The sequence below is a fragment of the Myxocyprinus asiaticus genome, chromosome 22 (assembly GCF_019703515.2).
Source record: "Myxocyprinus asiaticus isolate MX2 ecotype Aquarium Trade chromosome 22, UBuf_Myxa_2, whole genome shotgun sequence".
NCBI classification, from domain to species: Eukaryota; Metazoa; Chordata; class Actinopteri; order Cypriniformes; family Catostomidae; genus Myxocyprinus; species Myxocyprinus asiaticus.
In genome coordinates this window covers 27042848-27068976 of record NC_059365.1, presented here as the reverse complement: position 1 = coordinate 27068976, position 26129 = coordinate 27042848, and the positions used below count along the sequence as shown (strand labels likewise).

The 26129-nt window shown below is 39.3% G+C and overlaps 1 pseudogene; it reads left to right on the top strand.

Annotated features, from left to right (window-relative positions):
* LOC127412666 (dystrophin-related protein 2-like) overlaps positions 1 to 26129 on the top strand; it is a 222590-nt pseudogene that overhangs the window by 45680 nt on the left and 150781 nt on the right.

Sequence of the window (26129 nt, the reverse complement as noted above, 5' to 3'; positions counted from 1 at the left end):
TTAACTCAAATACATGACAAAAGACAACAGTAAAACTAAAAAAGCAAATTAAATCTGAAGTGTGTAATTTCTACGCCACCAAAAGGACTTTTAAAACAGCTTTCCCAGAAACTCCTCAAAACAAACAGATAGTCCTGCCACAAACTCAAGCCATTGGTTGAGACAATGTTGCTGTCATGCCACTCAAAACAATCAGAGCCACAGAGACATAGTGTTGACCGTTTTTGAGGAAATGGCTCCGGTGGTCTCCGAGACCCCTTCAGCGGTCTCCGAGCCCCCTTCAGCGGAAGCCACTTTCTCCCCAGCCTCGGTGATGCTTCCACAGCTCCGCCCCCAGCGGCTCCGCCCGCTCTTCCAGAGACTCCTCTTCCAGTGGCTCCACCCGCTCACCCAGAGACTCCTCTTCCAGCAGCTCCGCCCACTCTCCCAGAGACTCCTCTTACTGAGTCTCAATTCCCTGCTCCTCCTGCGGCTCTCCTGGCATCCTGATCATCCGCAGGCTCCTCCCTGGCCTCCTGATCATCCGCCAACTCGTCCGCCAACTCCTCCTTGGCCTCCTGATCATCCTCCGGATCCTTCCTCATCTGCTTGTCCCTGCCTGCCTTCCCATCCATCTTTAGGCGCCATGAGTCGCCCCTTTGGGGGGAGGGTTCTGTCATGAACTGCCCTTTGTTTTCCCCTTAGTCATGGACTTCATTTCCCAGGATGCACTTTTGTTGATTACCCTCACCTGTCCTCCATCTTCCACAGCTGGAACATCCTTCTTTGTATAAATACCCTCTGGTTTTCTTCCCTCATCGTCAGTTCTTGTTAGTTTGTCTGTCAGTTTGTTAACATGTTCATTTGAATGTTACAGACTTATTTAACCAGCAAACTGCTGTTATGTTTGATTTTCCCTTTTTCTCAAGTGTTTTATTTTCATCTTTATGTCTTCACCATCTTCTGAGTTACATTAAAAAAGATTCTGTGTTTGGATCCACACTCTCCCGTCTCATCTATCCCATCAACATTACAGTAAGGAATATTCTGGGTTCAATACAAGTTAAGCTCAATTGACAAGATTTGTGGCATAATGTTGATTACCACAAATTGCTTTCTTTAAAAAAAGCAAAAATCAAGGTTACAGTGAGACGCTTGAATGGAAGTGAATGGGGACAATGAATGTGAATTGGGCCAATTGTTGAATGGTTTAAAAGCAGAAATGTGAAGCTTATAATTTTAGAAAAGCACTTACATTAATTCTTCTGTTAAAACTCATATTATTTGATCTGTGAAGTTGTTTAAATCGTAATTCTTACAGTCATTTTAGGGTTTTAGGGTTTGCTGACATTACATCGTCATGGCAACAAAGTTGTAAAATTGGCTATAACTTTACACAGAAAAGATTAGTAAGCAGTTTTAACACACTAAAATCATGTTAACACATATTGTTGATGTCTTGTGGCAATACTTTTAAAACAGTGAGTATTTTAACATTTAAATATTGGCCCAATTCACATCCATTGTAAGTGCCTCACTGGAACCCAGATTTTTTCTTTTTTTTAAAGAAAAGGAGGGGCAAGTAAATTTTTGTGGTAATCAGTATTATGCCACAAATGCTGTCAAATGAGCTTTACTTGTACTGAACCTGGAATATTCCTGTAACTAAATATTGCTGGATGATAATATGTCTCTGGTGGAAAATTTATTTGCTCAAAAATAACTAACACAAACTGGGTTAAACTGGTGTCATTTATGTTTCCTTTTCACAGGTGCGAGGCATTGAAACATTGTAGCGGTCAATATTTGTCAATAATCGTAATTTCAAGAGTAGCTCCTGTATTCTGTGCACTTGTAATGGTAATAAAGGGTGATAATATACACATGAAACTTTGTAGTCTGTTTGTGGTCTTCTTGTTGTTGCATTTTCAGTGTGAACTCACTATTTACACTACAAAATGCCGTAGAATAGTGCAGAAGTATGCTATTTGGGACATAGCTATTGTTTTTGTAGGCTCAGCTCAGAGTCTCATCTGTAATGGTCTTTAATGATGATTTAATAACCGATTACAAAACCCATGACTGTGTTAAATGGATTAGACAAACAAATGGCAGGATGTTTGTGCAGAAGCAACCAATCATTTCCAGTGTTTCTAAATGAGCCATCGGGTGTAAGGATGGTGCACAGTAGTGGATCTTGCAGCTGCCCTGGAGACAGATCAACTTCACAATTGAATGACCTCTCCTACAGCACTCTTGTTGGACTCAAGTGTTGGAAGTCTGCCGCCCTGAGATTGCAGTTTACACTCCGTTTTGCCAGTCGTGTTGACAGAGACAGCCAAAAGTGTATTGCATCCATAAGAAAGCCTTCATTAGCGGCTGCTCTCTGCCCCACCACCCAGATGAGGAAGTTAAATGAGGTGGAAGCTGGATTGGTCGCATTTTATATTAGGTGGCCTTAACTAATATGTACTAACATTAAATACACACAAGACTATGTATTTACTGTGTAACTGCATGTTGTTCTGCAAAATATCCACATTTGCTGCCACTGAGGTTGAGGTACGGGTAGGTTTAGGAGTAAGGTTAGGGTTAGTATAAGGGGTTAGAGTTAGGTTTTGGGGTAAGGGTTGTGTTAGGGTTATGGGTAAGTTAACTGTGTAACTACAAATGTAATTAAATGCAGGTACTTTAAATGTAATTACAATGCAACAATTTGTATGTACATAATAAGTACATTGTATCAAATGGTTAAGTACATAGTAGTTAAGGCCACCTAATATAAAGTGGGTCAGTTGGATTTGATTTACACAAATCTTGACTTCGTAATCCATTTAATTTTCCCTCACATTAAGTTTTAAAGGCTAAAACACTCCAAGCCATGTCACTTTATTTGTCTATAAAGGCTCAGCACAGCAGAGACCGTTGAAGGCCTGAGGGAGTGGGAGGCTGGTATGAATGAATGGCCCACAGTTGGAACAGTTTTGTGCTACACACTTTCAGTCCCTCTGTTCTGTTTTCTGAAGATGATTACGCACCTTGCATGTTCAAACAGGGTCAGTTAAAGTTTTCATACACTGCATTGTATTGAGAGAGCCTTAGATTGTTCTCGTGTTGTTTTACTGGGGATTGAGGAAAGAGAGCGAGAAACTAGCTCAAGGAGAAGTGGCATTCTTCCCCTTCTCCAGGCATTGTTGGTGGTTGGGGATTTCAAAGTGTTTTATCTGCACAAGGCAAAGCGATTGTGTGAAATTTGCTGTGCAGGCAGTGAGAAGGTGGTGGAAAAATCTCTCCTTCTTAGAGATGTGTGGCTGAGGGGCGTGGGCTTCCAGCAGCTTTAATTTCCTAGCAATATACTCCCTTATTTCAATGAAAAGGCTATAGATTTTAATCTTAAGGAGCTTCAGCCACGGAAAAGGGTTTTCTTGTTATTTGTATATTTTTCATCAAATTTATAGGGTAAAAATTCCAATGCTTTTGTAAAACTGCTGCATCAAGGACTGCACCTATAGTGTTTCATTTTTCATTTCTGTCTCTTTAATTAGAAGCTGTGAATTCATAAATGAAAGCACTGATCCAGGCTTATGAGAAGGTTTGCTACTGTAAAAATATGAGTTGTTTCGCTCCAGTTCTGCTGTCTATTGTTCCCAGACACTGATATAAATCCAGCTGCATGCGTTTCACCCTGCTGAAAAAAAAATATTTAAAACAGCCCAAGGTGGTTAGCTGTTTAACTAGCAACTAGCTAAACTAGCTAAAAACACAAGCTTGGCCAAGCTGGGACACTAGCTAGACCAGCTAAGACCTGAAAACCACCATGTTTTTAAAAGCAGAGCAGTGTTATTGACTGCAGCTGTATGGCTTAGAATAGTTTGGATTATATGTACACTACCAGTCAAAAGTTTTGAAACACTTACTCATTCTTTATTATAAATTTTTTTCTTCACATTTTAGAATAATAGTAAAGTCATCAAAACTATGGAATAACATAAATGGAACTATGGGAATTATGTTGTGACTAAACAAAATCCAAAATAAATCAAAACTGTGTTATATTTTAGCATCTTCAGAGTAGTCACCCTTTGTCTAGAATTTGCAGACATGTACTCTTGACATTTTCTCACCCAACTTCTTGAGGTATCACCCATCTATGTTGGGCACTTATTGGCTGCTTTTCTTTATTATTTGGTCCAAGTCATCAATTTCAAAAACTTGTTTTTTAATTAAATTTTAGTTTTATAATGAAATAAATTTATATGGTGGCACAATTATATTTTTGTCTACAAAACTAATTTCAAATATTTCAAGCATACGCCTTCAGATCAAAAGATTTTTAAGATCATGAGAAACATTTCAGTCAAGTGTTTCAAAACTTTTGACCAGTAATGTAGGTACAAACTTTGACAGGAAAAAAGCCTTTAGACAAGTGCCTTTTGAGGGGACATGGAGCCGAGGTCATAGCAAATGACAGGTAGGGAAACCCTGCCAACCCTGTGCAATTTGGGAGACGGATGACTGAGCACTCGAGAAAGTGCCTGATTTGCCAGAACTTTGAGAAAAATTTGTGTTCGGAGTTCACCTCCATCTTTGATCACACTCTTCAGATCATTTACCACCAGCGCAATCAGAGTCCTGAATGAGATAAATCTTCCTCTGGTCTTTTGCCTGATGTTTGATCATATCTTCTTTATGATCATATGTAAGGTTTTTTTCTTCTTTTTCCATCCTTTAAGGTGTCTTCAATACTTCTCGCTTTCAACTCGCTCTTGCAAGAATCTTGAATAAATGATTTGGTATCTCAGATCCAATATCAAATTTTAACAACTACAGAGGGTTTCCGTTGTTCTCCCATCACTTTATAGCATCGTGTATCTTAAAATCAATACAAAATTGATTTAGTTTTTGTTCATCTCATTTTCACAATTAAAAATAAATCCCATCCAGCTCACCTTCCGAATGTTCACGTACTCGGAAATCGACCCCATTCTGCTGAATTAATGACAAGCGGCATCTCCTGTTAGGCATTTTTGCATTGATTCAAATGTCATTACCTTTCCATCTGGCAGTACTGCGTCTCGAATGTTGCACCTTGCGTGAACAACATTCGAGATGTAGGTTCTGGTCCCAATGAAGCCAGGAAGTAATTGCGTTCACATAAACAATGCTGAGAATAATTAGGAGGTTGTATTTTTGCTTCAAAATGACATTTGTACTCAACTGATGGTTAGGTTTAGGTTTGGGGTTTTGGTTATGGATTAGGGTTAATAAAATATGCATTCCTGTTGACTGCATTACATAATTTACAACAAAAAATAAAATCGCTTCTGGTGCCACTTTGTGGACATTTCATGTTCCCATGCGTTCAACAACACTTCCTGCTTTGGCCACTGGGGGCAGTGGTTCAAATTTCGGTAAGCACTTAATTCAAAGTCAGATCATTCTGCTTATAGTGCTGATATTAGAGGCAGTATTTCTAAGATGCAGTATGGCTATGATCATAATTTAGCATATATGGTTATTTCTGTGTACCTCCTGCTCCACATTTAATGCTGGCATTTCAGGGACATCAGAGTGAATACTTGTAATGGAGGGGATTTGTACACAGACTTCAATTTAATGATTTGTGGACAGAAACATCTCCATGACAGTTGTGACATTGGATATGATGAGGCAGAGCTCACTGCAAGGACATAGCTACCTTGGACCTGTGTTTGGAGAATGTGTGGCATAAGTTGCATGTGCCTTATTTGCTAGGCTTACATGAGTGGGAATAGATTTACTGGAGAGAAGAAATGTCTTGTGGAGTCATTGTGTATTTGTTTGAAAAACATTGAAAAGCATGCTTGCAAAGTCCTTTCAGTTTCAAGGAAAACATTAAATTGAATGAGAATTCAATTCACAGAGCAGGGCTGCAACAAGTGCAAACGAGTGCAAGAGGAGTACACGGCAGTGTAATGTAAGGTGCAAGAAAATATTCTACAAATACAGACATGCATTTTGATAATTGAGTGAAATGCATTAGCAATAAATGAGCAGAGCCACACATTTTTAATAAATAAAAGTAACATATTTTAACACAAATTTGACAACTACTAACATTCTTTTCTTAATTTCAACCTCCAGAAGCATTTTAATGTGCTATTTGAAGAAATGCCAGTATGTGGAGTGTCTTTTGGTGATCTGTTGCAGAGGCGTCATTTACGGGTGGGACAGGTGGGACATGCTCCTAACACTTTTTACTTTTGCCAATTTTGTCCCCACCATTTAAAAAGAAAAAGCTTTCATCAGGTAAGTGTCTAACGTAGAAGAAACATCTCCAGTTCTTGAGCCAGAGTTTCCATTTCGTTTGTGTGTCATAATAAGTGATGATTCAGCATTGGAGTTTGTTATTTTTAATGTTATAATGAGGGCTATCAAAGTTAGTGCACAAATGCATGCAATTCATTTTAAAAGTTTAACGCTTTGGGGTCATGTGACGCCATGCGAGGAGCAGACGTGTGAGCGACAGCTCTGCACACTTTGCTAATTGTTTTTATTATTTTCATGTTATAATCCGGTGAGATTCAATATACCCAGTTACATATTTGTTCTTTGAGGTAAACATGGCAAAGAAGTCAAAATTCTCAGGCTCTAGAGACATTAAAAGACATTTACGTGCTCAAGATGAAACCTCTGTCGGGCCTGCTGACCGGGGACTCAATTTGGATGGCGCGGCGTGAGAAGAAATCCAGCGTCAACTGTCCAACATGTTTGTGATGCTGACGAAGGTTGTTGCTGACTTGGAGGATCTCGCTGTAATATGTCGATCGATTACGGTGATGGAAACAAAATTCTCTGAGTTGGTTACAAGAGTGGCAGATATTGAGGAGCAGATCGATTATTGTGGAGTCATCGGAGAGGGAATTATCTGATAATCCACTGGCGACCAAAGTTGATTTGGAACACGTTCTTGAAGAACTTGAAAATCTTGAGAATAGGAGCCGCAGGAATAACATCCGAATTGTTGGAATTCCTGAGCACGAGGAGGGCAAAAATATGGTGAAATTCCTAGACAAGCTTTTCCTGAGTCTGCTCAACATAACAGGCCATAAGCTGGAAATCAAGCGAGCTCACAGAATCCCGGCTCGCAGATCGGCTGAGGGAAACAGGCTCTGATCAATTCTGGCCACATTTTTGAGACCATCCAATAAAGATCTTGTGTTGCACGAGGCGAGGAGCAAAGGAAGCTTTCTTGGAAGAATCACAATATTTTCTTGTTCCCAGATTTTGTGAATTCGACGAGAGAAACACGATCGATTCAAGGAGTGTAAGAAACTCTTACATCAATGGAAGATCGCTTTGCACTGATGTTTCCATCCAAACTGAGAATAGATGTGAAGGATGGCCACAAAGTATTTATGTGTCCCAAACAAGCACTGTCCTTCATAAATTCATTGGAGTGAGTAAGCCATTTGGTGTTTCTTATGTGAGTGGACTGACTCGCTGAAAATACACTCGATTGTTTGAGGAAACTGGGTGCCATTTTTGTTTCTGTTTGTGTTGGTTCTGCCTAGCGCCTGGAGTTTGTTTTGTGGAATAACACTTCTCCTTCAAGAAACTTTTGCATTGATGGAGGATCGCTTTTGCACTGGGGTTCCCGGCCAGATTGAGAGTGGATGCTGGGGATGGCCACAAAATATCTACATGCTCACACAGAGGATGTCTTTTATAAAGTTGATGGACTGAGTAAGTCATGGTGTATTTTTTCATGTGGCCTCCGAGTGAATTTGACTCTTGACCGTTTGAGGAACCGGGACGCCTGTTTTGTTTCTTTTTGTGCTGGTTCCGCCTAGCGGCTGGAGTTTGTTTTGTGGAATAACACTCCTTCAGGACAGTTGTGGATGAATCTGTTCGTTCCTTGTGCTTATGCCTCCTGTTGGCTGGAGATTGTTTTGTGGAGTACTTTTTGCGGGACATTGGAATGATTACGTCATCTGCTGCACTCATAAACAGCCAGCTCACTGAACACTTGTTTGTCTGTCCAAGGAAACTGAACGGCTTTATATCGATTGGAATTTGTTTTGTGGAGGAACACACCTTCGAGACAGTTCTGTGAATGAATCTACACATTCTTTGTGTTTAGTCTGCCTATTGGCTGGGGTTTGTTTTATAAGGTATTTTCTGTTATGTAATTTTGCCTTACAAAATTTGTGCAGAAGCACCGGACTTGAGCAATCCGACGGCAAAGTTGTCGCGGGGGCTTTCGTAGGCGTACATGGACCTTTTGAGTTTAGAGGGATTGATGCCTGTTGGCGCTGTCATGCGCGGAGTTAATGCGCATGTTTTTCTTTTTTATGTTTGTTTGGTTCGGGGGGGGGAGTTCGGGGTTTGATTGTTGCACTAATGTTGGAATGTGGTCTGTATAATCTTGTTTTTGACACAATATATTTAGTCTATTATATCAAAATGTCAAATGTTAATATGAGTGGGTTATCTTTCTCCACATGTAATGTGAATGGGTTGGGGCACCCCATAAAAAGAAGGAAGGTTATTTCTTTTCTTAAGTGAAAGAAATGTGATATAGTGTTTCTTCAAGAAATGCATCTTTCCCCACAGGAAGCTGAAAAAACTGGGAAGATATGGGGTGGGCATGTTTTCTTTTGTGCTGGTTCAAGTAAGAGTAGGGGAGTCATTACATTGATAAGTAAACATCTACAATTCAAATCTCTCAAAGAGATTAAAGATAAATTAGATAGAATCATTATTGTTTTAGCAGAAATTCAGGGGCAAAGGTTAGTTTTGGCTAATATTTATGCGCCTAACAGTGATGATTAGGGCTTTTTATTGATCTTGAAAGGATGATGCAAGCTGCTGGCACCCCTCATGATATAATATTGGGAAGAGACTTTAATCTTTTGATGGACTCAGTGCTTCATCAAAGTGAAGCAAAAGTGTGTAAGGCCTCTAGAGCAACACTGACACCTCACAGGATGTGTAAAAATCTTGGTCTTGCAGATATTTGGCAACTTTTGAACCCATCTGGTAGGGACTATACATTTTTAGAATAGATTTTTTAAATTATATCTAAGTCCCTCATTTCATCTGTTGTTGATTGGTCAATTGGAAACAACTTAGTCTCAGATCATGCCCTGGTGAATTTAGAGATGTTGCCACATATGGAGAAAAAAAAATCATATAGTTGGCTCTTTAATGTATCCCTGTTGCAATATCCTGATTTACAACAAATGTTAAAGACTGAAATCAATGTTTACAAGGAGACCAACTTGTCCTCAGTATCCTCTGTGGGGTTGGCTTGGGAGGCACTTAAGGCAGTTCTTTGGGATCGGATCATACAGTATGCCTCATTTACCAAAAAATCCAAAGCACGAGAACTCGTGGAGTTTGTAGGGAGTATTAAAAGTGCCGAGGCAGAGCTGAAGTGCCGAATGTCGTCTGATGGCCTCAGAAAATTGACCCGATTGAAATACAGATATAATACTATTTTGTCGTGGAAAGTGGAGTTTTGGTTACTCAGGGCAAGACAATCATATTTTGAGTTGGGGGACAAAGCAGGGAAGCTTTTGGTTAGATATATAAAGCAGAGAGAGTTTTTTCTACCATTCCCCCAGTGAAATCAGCTGGTGGTGAAATTTTTACCTCGGCCATTGATATTAATAATTCCTTTAAAGTGTTTGTGGCAGGGCGGAGGGCATGGCCAAGTCATGATTCCGCACACCCGGCCCCTAATTAGGCATAATAAGCCCGAGAGGGATAAGGCCGACCGGAGACGGCAGTGCGACAGAGAGAGAGAGTTATGGACAGCGTGTGTGTTTGTCTTTTTGGTTAAGTTTATCATTAAACTATCATTTATATTATCAAGCCGGTTCTCGCCTCCTCCTTTCCATTGAACTGTGTTACATTGTTCTATCTTCCTCTTTATAGTTCCACGTCTTCGTTTACTGATGAAGATATTAAAAAATTTGTGGAACCATTAGAACTCCCAAAATTGACGACTGAGCAAAAAAATTCTCTTGATTCTGAGATAATCTTGGAGGAGCTTGACGAGGTAATTAAGGCCTTACCTACAGGCAAGGCTCCAGGGCCAGATGGTTTTACCGCTGAATTTTTTAGATCTTATGCTACAGAATTGGCTCCACTTTTGTTAAAAGTTTATACGATATCATTAAAGAATGGAAATCTTCCCCCAACCATGACACAAGCCTGGATCAGTCTGATTCTTAAAAAGGACAAAGATCCAAATGAGTGTAAGAGTTACCGTCTAATTTCCCCGATCCAGCTAGATGTTAAAATATTGTCAAAAATGTTGGCCAAATGATTAAGTAAAGTTATGACATCTCTTATACATATAGATCAGGTGGGGTTTATTTTGGGCCGTAGCTCTTCTGATAACATTAGGCGTTTCATCAATATCATGTGGTCAGTAGCGAATGATCAGTCTTCGGTCGCTGCCATCTCACTTGATGCCGAAAAGGCATTTGATATGGTAGAATGGGATTATCTTTTTAAGATTTTGGAAATGTATGGGTTTGGGAGTACATTTATTGGTTGGATTAAGTTACTTTATAGACACCCTGTAGCAGCGGTACAAACAAATGGATTAATTTCAGATTATTTTACTCTGAATAGGGGCACTTGGCAGGGTTGCCCTCTTTCCCCATTATTGTTCTGTCTTGCCCTGGAACCATTAGCAGCCACAATAAGAAAGGAGGATGATTTTCCAGGGGTGATGGTGGGAGGTGTGGCGCATAAGCTTCTGCTTTACGCAGATTATTTTTTATTATTTGTCTCTGACCCTACTAGATCTATGCCTTGCCTCCACAGAAGTTCTCAGGATACAAAGTCAATTGGTCTAAATCTGAAGCTTTGGCTCTGACAGCATACTGTCCAGTAACGGCCTTCCAGCCGGGCGTCTTCCAGTGGCCCAAATAGGGCATTTAGTATTTGGGTATTTTATTCCCAGCAAATTTGTCTGATTTAGTTAGAGTTAATTTTGACCCTTTAATAAAAAGGTTTTTGAGCAATGTGTACAGGTGGGCTTCATTACATTTATCGATGATTGGGAAGGTTAATGTTATTAAAATGCATTCCAACTGTATTCCAAAATTCAACTACCTGCTACAGTCACTCCCTATAGATGTCCCCCTCTCTTATTTCAAGCAATTTGATAGCATAGCGAAGTCCTTCATTTGGAATGGTAAACGTCCCAGACTAAATTTCAACAAATTACATAGGCCGATTGACAAAGGTGGGCAAGGCCTACCTAAGATTTTGTTTTATTATTATGTGTTCGGTCTCAGGCATTTGGCTCATTGGTTGCTTCTACCTGAAAGAGCACTTCCCTGGTTTTCTATTGAACAGGAAGTCCTTGCCCCTATTTCGCCATTGCAAAGGCTTTCTATCAAGTTAACCGAAGAAGTTAAGTCACACTCCGTTATTTCACATTTGCACATGATTTGGACAATAGTGGCCAGAGTATTCAATTCTGACATTTTTTTAAATGTCGCCTCGAGCATATGGCTGATCCCCAAATTATCAGAATCAGAATCAGAATGAGCTTTATTGCCAAGTATGCTTACACATACAAGGAATTTGTCTTGGTGGCAGGAGCTTCCAGTGTACAACAATACAAAAACAATACAAAAACAGCAGCAAGACATAGATAATAATAAAAAATAAAAAATAATTATACACATACGAACAGACACACATATACAGTGCATCCGGAAAGTATTCACAGCGCTTCACTTTTTCCACATTTTGTTATGTTACAGCCTTATTCCAAAATGGATTAAATGCATTATTTTTATTATTAAATAAATTTGCAAAGATTTCAAACTAACTTCTTTCACGTTGTCATTATGGGGTATTGTTTGTAGAATTTTGAGGAAAATAATTAATTGAATCCATTTTGGAATAAGGCTATAACATAACAAAATGTGGAAAAAGTGAAGCGCTGTGAATACTTTCCAGATGCACTGTACATACATACACATGGGTAGTGCAAAGCTAATACAATCTGTTATGTACAGTGTAAATACAAATCTGTTATGTACAGTGCAAATGTTTTTTTTTTTCAGAGGAATGAAATGGCAGAAGAGGTTGGATGTGTTGGATAAATATAAGAAAGACTAAACTGTGTATTGCACATAGTTATTGCTCAATAGGGCAATTTAACTGTTCATGATATGGATAGCCTGAGGGAAAAAAACTGTTCCTGTGCCTGACGGTTCTGTTTTTCAGAGCTCTGAAGCGTAGGCCAGAAGGCAACAGTTCAAAAAGGTAGTGGGCAGGGTGAGCGGGGTCCAGAGTGATTTTTCCAGCCTTTTTCCTCACTCTGGAAATGTATAGTTCTTGAAGGGGAGGCAGAGGGCAACCAATAATCCTCTCAGCAGTCCGAACTGTCCTTTGTAGTCTTCTGATGTGTGATTTCGTAGCTGAACTAAACCAGACAGTTATTGAAGTGCAGTGGACAGACTCAATGACTGCTGAGTAGAACTGTATCAGCAGCGCCTGTGGCAGGTTGAATTTCCTCAGCTGGTGAAGGAAGTACAACCTCTGCTGGGCCTTTTTTACAATGGAGTCAATGTGGGTCTACCACTTCAGGTCCTGTGAGATGGCAGTGCCCAGGAACCTGAATGACTCCGCTGCTGCCACGGTGCTGATTAGATTGGTGAGGGGTGTCAGTGTTGGGGTGTTCCTCCTAAAATCCACAATCATCTCCACCGTTTTGAGCGTGTTCAGCTCAAGGTTGTTTTGACTGCACCAGACAGCCAGCTGTTTAACCTCCCTTCTGTATGCAGACTCATTGTCATCTCGGAAAAGGCTGATGACAATGGGGTCATCTGCAAACTTCAGGAGCTTGACAGAGGGGTCCTTGGCAATGCAGTCATTGGTGTAGAGGGAGAAGAGTAGTGGGGAGAGCACACATCCCTGGGGGGCCACCAGTGCTGATTGAACAGGTGCTGGAAGTGAGTTTCCCCTGTCTCACAAGCTGCTGCCTGTCCATCAGAAAGCTGGTAATCCACTGACAGATAGGCATGGGAACAGAGAGTTGGTGTAATTTATTCTGGAGTATAGCTGGGATGATGGTTTTGAAAGCCGAACTGAAGTCCACAAAAAGGATCCTTGCATATGTCCCTGGTCTGTCCAGATGTTGCAGGATATGATGCAATCCCATGTTGACTGCATCATCCACAGACCTGTTTGCTCGATAAGCAAATTGAAGGGGATCTAGAAAGGGTCCAGTGATGTTCTTCAGGTGGGCCAACACCAGTCTCTCAAATGATTTCTTGAACACAGATGTCAGGGCGACAGGTCTGTAGTCATTAAGTCCTGTGATTTTTGGTTTCTTTGGGATGGGGATGATAGTGGAACATTTGAAGCAGCATGGGACTTCACACTGCTCCAGTGATTTATTGAAGATATGTGTGAAGATGGGGGCCAGCTGGTTAGCACAGGATCTAAGACATGCAGGTGAAATGCCATCTGGGCCCTGTACTTTCCTTATCCTTTGTTGTCGAAAGACGCAGCTCACATCATCTTCACAGATCTTAAGTGCAGGTTGAGTAGCAGGAGGGGGGAGGAGGGGGGTTGCAGGAGGTGTTGGTGTTTGTGTGAAGTGAAGGTCAGAGTGGGTGTGGGGTGTGAGATTGGGCCTTTCAAATCTACAGTAGAACACATTCAGGTCGTCAGCCAGTTGTTGGTCCACCACAGGGTTGGGGGCAGGAGTCCTGTAATTCGTAAGTTGTTTCATGCCACTCCACACTGATGCAGGGTCGTTAGCTGAAAACTTGTTTTTCAGCTTCTCAGAGTATCTTCTTTTAGCCACTCTGATTCCCTTATTCAGTGTGTTCCTGGCCTGATTGTACAAGACTTTATCCCCAACTCTGTAAGCATCCTCTTTGGCCTGACGAAGCTGCCTGAGTTCCGCTGTAAACCATGGTTTGTCATTGTTAAATGTTAAATAATTCCTAGTAGGAATGCAAATATCCTCACAAAAACTGATATATGATGTAACAGTATCTGTGAGCTCGTCCAGATTGGTGTCTGCAGCCTCATAAACACTCCAATCAGTGCAGTCAAAGCAGGCTTGTAGTTCCAGCTCTGCTTCGTTGGTCCATCTCTTTACAGTCCTTAATACAGGTTTAGCAGATTTTAATTTCTGTCTGTAGGTTGGAAGAAGATGAACCAGACAGTGATCAGATAGTCCCAAAGCTGCTCTAGGGACAGAGCGATATGCATCCTTTATTGTTGTGTAGCAATGATCCAGTATGTTCCTGTCTCTGGTGGGGCATGTAATGTGCTGTTTGTATTTGGGCAGTTCACATGTGAGGTTTGCTTTGTTAAAATCCCCAAGAATAATAATAACTGAGTCCGGGTATTGTTGTTCCGTGTCTGTGATTTGATCAGCCAGCTGTTGCAGTGCGGCATTCAAACACGCGTTTAGCGCGATATACACACTCACCAAAATAAACTATGTAAAATGTATTACAAATATGTAATGCAATAAATGTAATGTAATATATTTGTAAAACATATGTATTACAAATTATGTATCAACAAGTCCCCTTTTTGCTGGTCAGAGTGGATTGTTAGGGGGGTTACTACACTCGGTGACAATATATGAGTGTGGATTGTTGAGATCCTTTCAAAGTTTGGTTCAAATTTTTGGGATTTCCAGATCTCAGTTCTATAAGTATTTATAGCTGCGCCCCCTGCTCTGTACTGTTTTTGGGAGTAGTTTACACCCCCCTAAAGCAGCAGATACTCTGGGAGTGGTGATTACTGCTTTTGAAAAAGGTCATGAGGCATCAGTGTATTGAGTGGGAGAGTGGGCTAGGATTCTAAAAAACGTCAAGTCTGCATCTAGAGATGCAAGGGTTCGCCTTATGCAATTTAAGATTTTACATAGAGTCTACTGGACCCCCTCTAGATTGCATAGGCTTGGTCTTAAAGACACACCCACTTGGTGGCGATGTCAATCAGAAGATGGAGACACAACCCATGTCTTTTGGGGATGTGTTAAGATTCAGTGAGGGTTAAGTATTGATTCTGTATGTATATGTTTTGCTGTTATTTATTTAATAGATGAATCAATAAAAATGTAAATTGCAAAAAAAAAAAAAAAAAAAAAAAAAAAATTTGTTTAATGCTTTCATATTTTTTTAATAGAGTTTAATGCATTTACCATTTATTAAGCATAATCCAGCATGTACACTGGTTGGAGCAGGGTGGAACCTTTGTGACGTAGCTGCCCAGAGACACTACACTGACTTAACAACACACACTCAATCAAAATCACAAAGTGAATCATTATGTGGCTCATAAATGCTGCAGCAAAGCGGATAGCCACAGTCTGTGTTTAAGAGAGTTTAAGAGATTTAATACCCATTGCAATGAATATGCAACCTGTGGGGAGACTAGTTCTTTCAATTAGTCAACCTCCCACTTAGACTTAGTGAAACTTTTAATGTTACCTGAATTTGTAAATAATGATAGAAATGCATTTCTATCATTATACTGTGGAAGGCCTTGTTTGGAAAATGTAAATAAAAAATTATTGTTACATATTGTTTTGTTTTTTTCTTAAGTAGGAAATAAGTGCGTATTGACAGGAAAAAAAAATATATAGAGTAAAATTTCAGCACTTCAAAGTCTGGAATTAGTCACGATTAACTATGAAAAATTATGGGATTAATTGCGCTTAAGAATTTTTATCAATTGACAGCACTAATTTTAATGAGTGCTTGTTGCGGCTGTTATCAGTGGCGTCGAGTGACTGTGAGTTTATGTTCTCTTGAATATTTGATTCATTTGTTTTTTGCAGGTACAGATATAGCTCATCACTCATCTTTTACTTGCCTTGCAAGTGGTGTTTGATCAAATATATTTATCTTACTGTAAAGTTTGATTAAAGGCAGTAGTGTAGTCTAGGGCATACGCAGGCATATGCCGTATGCCCACCTATCTTTCTTAGGATTTTGCATATGTGATGATACGTACCTGAAACTTTTTCAGTCTACTAATTCGATGCCACAGCACCATTGAGTGAATTGTGTTTTTTTATTTTATTTTAAATAGTGTACAGAGATTCTCTCTAAATGTGCACGGAGCAGCGGTAGGCGGGAGTGTAACTGATGTTACAGGCAATACAGAATCTGACTAAGCTGATCCACCAATCAGAACATTCATTTCAGACGCGACTGGATATTTGCCAACCAATCATATTTTCCGTTTCATTAAGGGACGGGACATTTACAGCATCTAATGCTGATGCACTAGCATCCCTTGAGGAACCATAACTTGCACTGTAAATTTATTTCCCTGCTAAATGTAAAGATATAGATACACACTGGTGGCCAGAATGTTTGAATAATGAACAGATTTTGCTCTTATGGAAAGAAATTGGTACTTTTATTCACCAAAGTGGCATTCAGCTGATCACAATGTATAGTCAGGACATTAATAACGTGAATAATTTCTTAGAACTTCTTAAACTACTTCAAAGAGTTCTCATCAAAAAATCTTCCACGTGCAGCAATGACATCTTTGCAGATTCTTGGTATTCTAGCTGTCAGTTTGTCCAGATACTCAGGTGACATTTCACCCCACGCTTCCTGTAGCACTTGCCATAGATGTGGCTGTCTTGTCGGGCACTTCTCACGCACCTTACAGTCTAGCTGATCCCACAAAAGCTCAATGGGGTTAAGATCCATAACACTCTTTTCCAATTATCTGTTGTCCAATGTCTGTGTTTCTTTGCCCACTCTAACTTTTTCTTTTTCTGTTTCAAAAGTGGCTTTTTCTTTGCAATTCTTCCCATAAGGCCTGCACCCCTGAGTCTTCTCTTTACTGTTGTACATGAAACTGGTGTTCAGCGGGTAGAATTCAATGAAGCTGTCAGCTGAGGACACATGAGGCGTCTATTTCTCAAACTAGAGACTCTGATGTACTTATCCTCTTGTTTACTTGTACATCTGGCCTTCCACATCTATTTCTGTCCTTGCTAGAGTCAGTTGTCCTTTGTCTTTGAAGACTGTAGTGTACACCTTTGTATGAAATCTTCAGTTTTTTGGCAATTTCAAGCATTGTATAGCCTTCATTCCTCAAAACAATGATTGACTGATGAGTTTCTAGAGAAAGCTGTTTCTTTTTTGCCATTTTTGACCTAATATTGACCTTGAGACATGCCAGTCTATTGCATAATGTGGCAACTCAAATACAAACACAAAGACAATGTGAAGCTTCATTTAAGAAACCAATTTAAATTTAACATATGCAATTAAACTTTGTGAAAATACAGCATGTTATTGCACCCATGCTAGTTTTTGTGGCTCTTCGCAGATGCTGGACAAATGTGTCCAGTGATTATATCAAAGGTCTTTTTTTTTTGTGCCTTTTACTGCTGTCGGTGGTGCCTTTTTCTCGTAATATGATATAAAATCATTTAAATTTATATTCCTAAGTAGGAAAACAATTTTGCTATAAACAGCAAAGCACATAATAGTACACATATAAAACAAATAACCATTAATTCTTATGTAGGCTATATATGGTAATACAACATAATGTGTGAATGTGACCATTACTTCACTCATATGAGCTATACAATGCTTAACAGTTTATTGTGTATTATGTATGTATTAGTTTAATAATTACAGTAATTATAAAGTATTAACAATTTTCATAGTAGCCTAATGAAAGCAACATTAATGAGACTGTGGCAAATCAGGTTCTCAATGTGGAAAGGAAGAAGCGGGGACCGGGTGAACAATCCACATCAGACATTTAATAAACACTTTTCAGTGCATAACAAAACAAAAACACGCACTGCTTTTCAGCCAGCTACGTATAAACACAAAGGCACACACACATAGACAGTCTTTGTGCATCTCTCTCTCTCAAACTGCAGCTCCGGATCCACCTTATCCCTCTCCCGGCTGATTGTGTTTATTCTCCATCAGAGAATAATGCCCCCCAGAGACCTATGAATTAAAATACATATTTAACACCAAGTTACCACACCATGGTTCTTAGTAGTGTATTGTACACCATGCCAGCAAAAAACTTACACTGATATACATTTTGTAAGTTCATGTGGTACTATGATTACAACAGCCAATACTTTTTTTATGGAGAAAATATAGTTCTTACACATTTTAAATATGTACTGTATATAAATGTAAATATATAAATAAATTTTAGAGGCTTTATGTGTAACCACATATTATAGCATTGAGGGTAACAATTTAGTAATAAGCCGTTGAAAAGTGCATGTCCCTATTTGATTCCCCCATTTAATTATGGAGGTTAAGGCTATGGTACTTTAGGTCTGAGGTTGGGAAAATATGATATCTTGCAAAGTTTCAGTAGTCACCTTTTCAAATGACATCTGAAATTGACAATGAATTTTTAGGCACAAATGAAACCATTTTCTGAGAATGATCCCTTAATCAGTTTTGAAAAGAATAAATGGTTTAGTTTCTCAGGTGGTTTAGGATCTCAAATGTTTAGCATATAGTCAGTCCCTGTTTCTCTTATATAAATTATAGTGTTGAAATGTCTTAAAATAAATGCCCTGATTGAAACAGTTTTTGTCTTACCTTACCTCTTAATTATATGTACAGATAGTTTATCACTAAGTGGTACCCATTTGTATGAATGACTCCAGCTTCGGCGTTTTAAGACATCTGCTCATGAAAGAAGCTGGGCCAAGTGTGCTGTCAAATGGTCCAAAGCCTCCAGATGGATGAGACAGATCAACTGAACCCTTAACTTCCTTCCCAGCAAAACACATTATCTAAACACAGATGATTTATGGATTCTTTAAAGCAGTTCTATATAGTTCATTCAAAGCTTTGAGTCCAACAAAGTATTTTTCCTGGAGCCTGTGTGATCAATTTGCTTATAGTGAACATAAATTAACCATAATTAGATCTAATTTACTGTATAATACAATAATTTGATTATACAAAACAATAGCTTGATTTTTATTGGAGACCTTTCCTGTTGATATGAGTTCTGGCTGAGCACAGTTTCATTCACACACACACACACACACACACACACACACACACACACACACACACACACACACACGTTGGTGTGGCTATCCTTATGAGGACTCTCCATACACATAATGATTTTTATACTGTACGAACTATAGATTATATCCCCTAATCCTAACCCTACCCCTAAACCTAACCCTCACACAAAACTTTCTGCATTTTCAATTTTTTTCCATTTAGTATATTTTTTAAGCAATTTAAATTATGGGGACACTAGAAATGTTCTCATAAACCACATTTATAGCATAATACCCTTGTAATTACCAGTTTGTAACCTAAAAAAATGTCTTCGTAAACCACCCAAACCTGCCCCCCCCCCCCCCCCTCCACCACACACAGAGTTTATCGATCACCTTACTGTTTGGGCTATAGTTGTGTTACATTTTTTATTAAATGATTTGGCTGTTGCCTCCATCCTAGAGTTTCCCCTTTAACAAACATATCAGTTTTCTGCATGTGTTGGTATGGTTTGTTGTTTATCTCCTGAAAGGCAATATTGACTAGTCATAGATCAATATCACCCAGAATATTAGCATGATGTATTTCCACCGACCTGCATGAGAGAACAAACACGAGTCGACCAAAACTCCATTAGGGAAAAAGAAAGTGTGATTACAGGCCTGATAATGGGGCTGTATACACACTGAAGTGCATCACTCTCCCCATATTTATTGGCGGCATGGTTTTAGATGTGGAAAGTAGCGGCCATCAGCCTCACTGCTCAAAGACCATAACTGCACATATTCACAGAGGAGCCGAAACCGATTAAAGCTGTTTTTCTACAGGAACACAGTTGATGGGCCATTGCTTTGGAGAGACTTGACAAAAAGTACTGTTCTGTGATGTGCGAGTACTTGCGGTTGATGTAATAAAATCTTTGACTTGGAATGTATGAACAGTAAATGGCACAAATATGCAAATGCTGTAGCTGTACACCAAGTCTTGAATATTCAAATCAGATTTGATACATATGAAATTGCACAGGGAGAAAAGGTGTCTTATTTGAGTGCATCTGGGGAACTTGCTGTTTTAAGATTAAGATTTGTAAGCGATTTTAGCACACTTATATAATGTTAACACAAGTTGTGGCTATACTTTTTATCGTATGTAATGTGATTACATATGCATTTTAATGTTACATTTCCATGTTTGTGTTAACTGGATTCAGTTTTAATAACACAGTGTGGCATCATAAATATTATTGAGCCCATAAACGTGCAATTGAGTTTCATAGCCTTCAAACAGTGAAATCAGCATGATCAGATTGACTATTTTCCTTTGCCATGCTCCAGTTGGCAATACTGCAAACTGCATTGAAATGGTGGCCTATCATACCATTATCCTCTCCAATACTATTATGGAGACATCAGAGCTTGTAATGGTTGAGCAAATCTGAGATGATAAAGCTAGTACTTTCATTACCCAGCTCCGCCAAGCTTTTCTTGTTTTTCTCTTTGTACGTGCTGTGTAGCGTAGCCTGCCGGGTACAGTGGAGCTCTGCGTAAATCTGTGGGAAAAATGTGCAAATGCCGGGCGGGTCACACCTCTGGCTCTGTAACTGAGTACTCTGCTTGCTTAACCCCCTCCGATAAAGCTCCATCTCTGTGTGCAAAGCATGAATAATACACTGGTGTGGCATGTATGAAGTGGAGGAGGACATAAGGACATCTGTAGTTATTGAGAAGCCTTTCAATGACAAAGTGTGGAGGTGTGTTTGAGTGTGGCAAATGCAATATAATGCCTATATAACAGTTAATAGGTCATTCTTTTCAGGCTTTTATATGATAGGTATTAAAGGGATGTTCCGGGTTGAATACAAGTTAATCTCAATTGACAGCATTTGTGGCATAATGTTGATTACAAAAAATAATTTTGACTCATCGCTACTTTTCTTTAAAAAAAAAAGCAAAAATCAAGGTTATAGTGAGGCACTTTCAATGAAAGTGAATGGGGCCAATTTTTGGATGACTTAAAGGCAGATTGTGAAGCTTATAATTTTATAAAAGCACATATTAATATTAATTGATCTGAAAAGTTATGTAAATCGTCGTTTTTTCTGTCGTTTTAGGGTTAGTTGACATTACACTGTCATGGCAACGTAGTTGTAAAATTGGCTATAATTTTCACAGAGAAGGTTAGTAAGTGATTTTATCACACTAAAATCATGTTAACACACGTATTGTTTATATCTTGTGGCTATACTTTTGAAACAGTGAGTATTTTAACATTTACAGATTGATCCCATTAACTTCCATTGTAAGTGCCCTAGAACCCAGATTTTTACTTGCTTTTTTTTTTTTTAAAGAAAGAGCAAGTCAAAATAAATGTTTGTGGTAATCAATATTATGCCATAAATGCTATCATTTGAGCTTAACTTGTATTGAACCCAAAATATTCCTTTAAGTGTCATTCTTTAAGTGGCTATGCAGTTTGTAAATTTGTCTCATTAAAACACCTGTGAATATACTGTATATGTGTGATGATGTGGGTGTATGTCAATGCTGCAGTATATATACGGTTATTTAAGCCGTGTTTTTTAATATTTTACAGTATATCAGAACTTGGACCACTGGTGTAAACACAAAGTATTGTGGATTGTCTGCAATTGTATGGCAGTATTGAGGGAGATTTGACTGCAGAGGCCGTCCTGCTTTGAAAGGTGACGCCCACTGTCGTCGACTGATGTTCTAATGCCTGAAATAGCCTGAAAATAAAAAGACACAAAGCTTTTTCTAGCCATTTTCGCATTACTAACTTTAGTTTAGGCCTAATTCCCTCTAAAACGGTTTTGTGGCAATCTTCACCATAAATAAATCTGACTTGATTTGATTTGACCCACCATCACAACCATTTCATGGTCCTGAAGCCATTTTGAAGTTTATCTGAATGAACGCTCCCAATTCCTAGTGACAAAATGGTTCATTATCAGGGCACAGAGGGAATGACAGAGGAGCTAGCATGGTGAATGATGGATAAGGTTGTGTGGTAAATGCACTTCAGCATGGTGCCCTACTTAAAGTGACAAGCGCTCTGTTTGTGCACTTCGTGACTAAACGCTGTTGGTCCTTTGTGGCACAGTTTGGTGGAGGCCGATACACAGCCTGAGAGTTTTTCACTGTTGTGACTCTAACACATTCTCTCTCTCACTCTCTCTTAAGCTCTCTCTATCTTTCAGTCTTCCAACCATTTCTTTTTCCAAGCCTCACTTCCAGGCCACTTGAGATTTTCTGTTGGTGAGAATGTGCAGCTGGGTTTTAAAATGCTCTCATTTCAGCTGGCTGAATGCTCAGGGATGGAGCAGAGGTGGAGAACTGAGACGAACAGGACATGTTTGAGTCTTCAAGTCTTTTGACCTCTTTTTTTTGTGCCGTTTGTGGCTTCATGTTCAATGTAATGGATAGAATCTTACACATACTGTACCACCATATAGATCACACTAAAAGGCATGATTCAATGCTATATTGTAATGAACACAAAAATCAGTTCATAGAATTTTTTCCTGGTGGATGTTAAAATTAATGGCTTCTTGTTGCTTGTTAACCAGAAGAGGTGAAGCAGAAAGCCCTCAGGAACTGCTGCTAGTTCCTGCACTCATTTTGAGAGTCTCTGCACATATTGGCTCACTAAAACAGAGCTTGGTGTCACAAAAGCCATCTCTTTGCTTTGTGTAGTAACTACCTGCCTACATTCTGGCTGTAAATTAAACTTTTATGGCTCAGTTTTGAACGAATTAATTTTTTTGCTCAGCCATGTACTCTGTGCAGACTGATTTCTGAATGAGTGACACATCTTAACGAGGCCCTGACATGGCCGGAACCCCATCCCGTCGACCATTCGGCAACCCAGTTGTCTTTTCTACCATCAAAATAGGATTTGCACCAATCAACACCCGTAAAGGTCAGGTGATGAAGAGACTGTAGAGTTTAAAAAGAAACTCTGCTTTCATAACAGCCCAGGTGGCAGACCTTAGGCCGAGCTTGGAGCTGTTTGTGGTTCGAGAGCACGTCCAGGAAGTAATGAATATTTCGGCTTGGCTGGCGACACTCATAGGCATTCGCTCTTCGTCTACCCCACTTTCCTGCCATCGGCCATGTGTTAGCTCGGCTGGCTGCTGGGCTTATGTGGATGGAGCGTGCTGTCCCCTGATAAGAGAGCCTCCTCTGATTAGCCAGAAGAGCGCAACCAGGAGGCCTGGGCCCACAACCTCCTGTCAAGCACCATAGAGGTGGGAGAGCTCAGTTTTCCAGGCTGCTGTGGCTGTAGTGTAAGTGTAGGTCCCTTTGTGGGTCGTTGCATTGGCATTCGGCCTAGCTCCAACAAGGGATTCAAGGAAAAAGCAATGAGCAAATGTTTGATTGTTTACTTTAGTCTATAACATCTTCTCTCTGGCAGTAGGGTGACGATATGATCCTCTTCTTCCTGTAGGTCCCAGGATACGCAAATTACCAGGACTTCCTCTCATCAACGCTCTACTCTCCTGGCCGTGCCTGTCTTCTGGAGGACGTGTTCCCCCCTCCTTCTACACACTGCCTCGGACAATAGGATCCTGTCGCCACGTCAATCACGTCCTCACAGCTGGGTAATTTATTTCAAGTGCAAATTGCATCCTTTTTCACTTGAGAGACAGAGGAGGGAGACAAGGTGTGATCTGTTTGTCGACAGTTCCTAGGCTTTCCAGACTGAGGTCATTTCTCCAAGCTCCAAGATCTGCTTAAATATGCAGGGAGGTGTTTTTTTGTTTTGTTTTTGCTCTTGAAAGGAATACGACTCATTTGAGAGGTTCCAGCTTGGCTATGTGTCAGGTTTGCCTATGAGGTTACAAATTTTGAGACCTTTGTGAATAAGCCAATAGCCTTTGGTGTCTTTTAACCCTCTGGGGTCTGAGGGTGTTTTGGGCCCTGGAGAAGTTTTGGCATGCCTTGACATTTATGCTTTTTTCAGTTGCTTAAAAACATATTAATGGCTAAAGTCTGATAACACTGTATTCAGCACAAACTGGGTTACAATAATATGTGAACAACATGTATGTACATGTTTGTATTTTTGAGAAAATAACGTTTATGGATGGTTTTTGAAATAACAAAAATTGTAAGTCACAAAAATAAGGCCATATATCACATACTAAACATTTGTTCACAAGACTTTTGAGATCTGGATCTTGTAGCCTAGAGTTTTTGCTACAAAATGATGTGAAACCATCCTGATCACTCATTCATACAAAACAATATAGTCATTTAACTTTTGTAAGACACTTTTAGTGTTAGAAAGGCCATATGCGAGGAGGCGTGGATGATCATGAATATTGATGTGATTCACACCTGAGGAGACAAAGACCCCTCCCCAAATCTTCCCTTAACAAACTCAAGTTTAAGTTAAAAGAAGTAATCTGACTATACATTTTCTTTACATAAAGACTTTACTTAAAAACTTTAGAACTACACTACTGTATAAAAGTTTATAGATCTGTAAGATTTTTAAATGTTTTTAAAAGAAGTCTCTTCTGCTCACCGAGGCTGCATTTATTTGATCCAAAATACAGCAAAAACAGTGATATTGTGAAATATTTTTACAATTTAAAATAACTGTTTTCTATTTGAATATATTGTAAAATACAATTTATTCCTGTGATTAAAGCTGAATTTTCAGCATCATTACTGCAGTCTTCAGTGTCACATGATCTTCAGAAATCATTCTAATGTGCTGATTTTCTAATATGGGCATATTTACAGCACATTTTACACATTTACACCCAAACAGATATTTGCAAGCACAAGCTTTATTGATGATAATGAGGCAGCATAAACACTAGTTAAAATATAATCTAAACATTCATATTATTTTTATATCAAATTACACATCATATTTATATCATACAGCATACAATTTAAATACCTGCTTTAGCCGAAACAACATTTAAATGTAACTAAAACTTGCCTATTAGGACATATTTCAAATTTCAATACTCTGAATACTGGCTGGCAAGTCTGGAAATAGTCCAACTAGTAAAATATGTACGTTTATATAAAATAGCATGTCAATAAATATGTAAGTAAAACTAAATGACTTACTCATCCGGAATTGTATCCTCGGCTGGATCAAGTCACTCTTCAAAATGTAAACGTTCATCGTCAGATTCCCGCTCTTCTTCTGAGGAAAATGTGAACTCTTCGTCACTATCCAGGAACATCTGTAGAGCTTCCTCACCTGTGTAGTGTGCCATCTTCCAAACGCGCAGGAAAGTGAATGAATCTGATGATGAAACTTGATGTTTTTTAAGGCATTGTTGTGGGGGCGTTTACCATTTGCATATTTGCATAGACCGCCTCAGCACATTACCGTTTGAATAGCGCGCTCTGTTGGTGGGTGTGATCACATTAGCGATAATGAGTTGAGCAAGAGAAACTGTACATCGCTTTGTTTCATACAGATTACATTGCAGGGGAATATTTGTTTTAAGTGTGAATTGTTTTATTTAAAAGTAGACATTTTAAGCTTTCTTTAGACATATGTTTCATGTTTGTCTGATAAATATTCGTGGAGTTTCAGTTCATTTTTGTGACGTGTTTCAGAAAGATGCTCGCGGAGACAGAGATGGCTGAAAGCGCACCCTGTTTATTTTATTTATTTTACAAAAGCACAAGGTTTTGTTGTTATTGTGAGTGTTCACAAATAAAAGTAGACCCTTTATAGTTTCTAATGATGTCTTACACTTAGCTGTATGCCCAAAAATGATGGAGTATTTTAAATTGTTTCCGCTGTTATGCGGAAAAATCCAGCAGTACGCGCCGGCGCGTCCGTCGACCCCTGAGGGTTAAGCATATTCCCTTTACAAAGCCTAATGTGGAGAGCCTCAAGAGGCTGGCTTTGTGCTTGACAAGACTTGATGGTTTCTAAAGACCAGTTCAAATGGACTGTCTCCTTTTCTACTCTCTCTTTTTTCACTTTTTGCTATTTTCCTCACTTTGCTTTGTCTATGGTGAACTTTTGAGTGTAATGTGTTGCATTATTGTGTTAAGGCCCATTGTGTCACACCAAGAATAATAACTACAGCGACAACTATAATGATAACTTAGCATCCACACC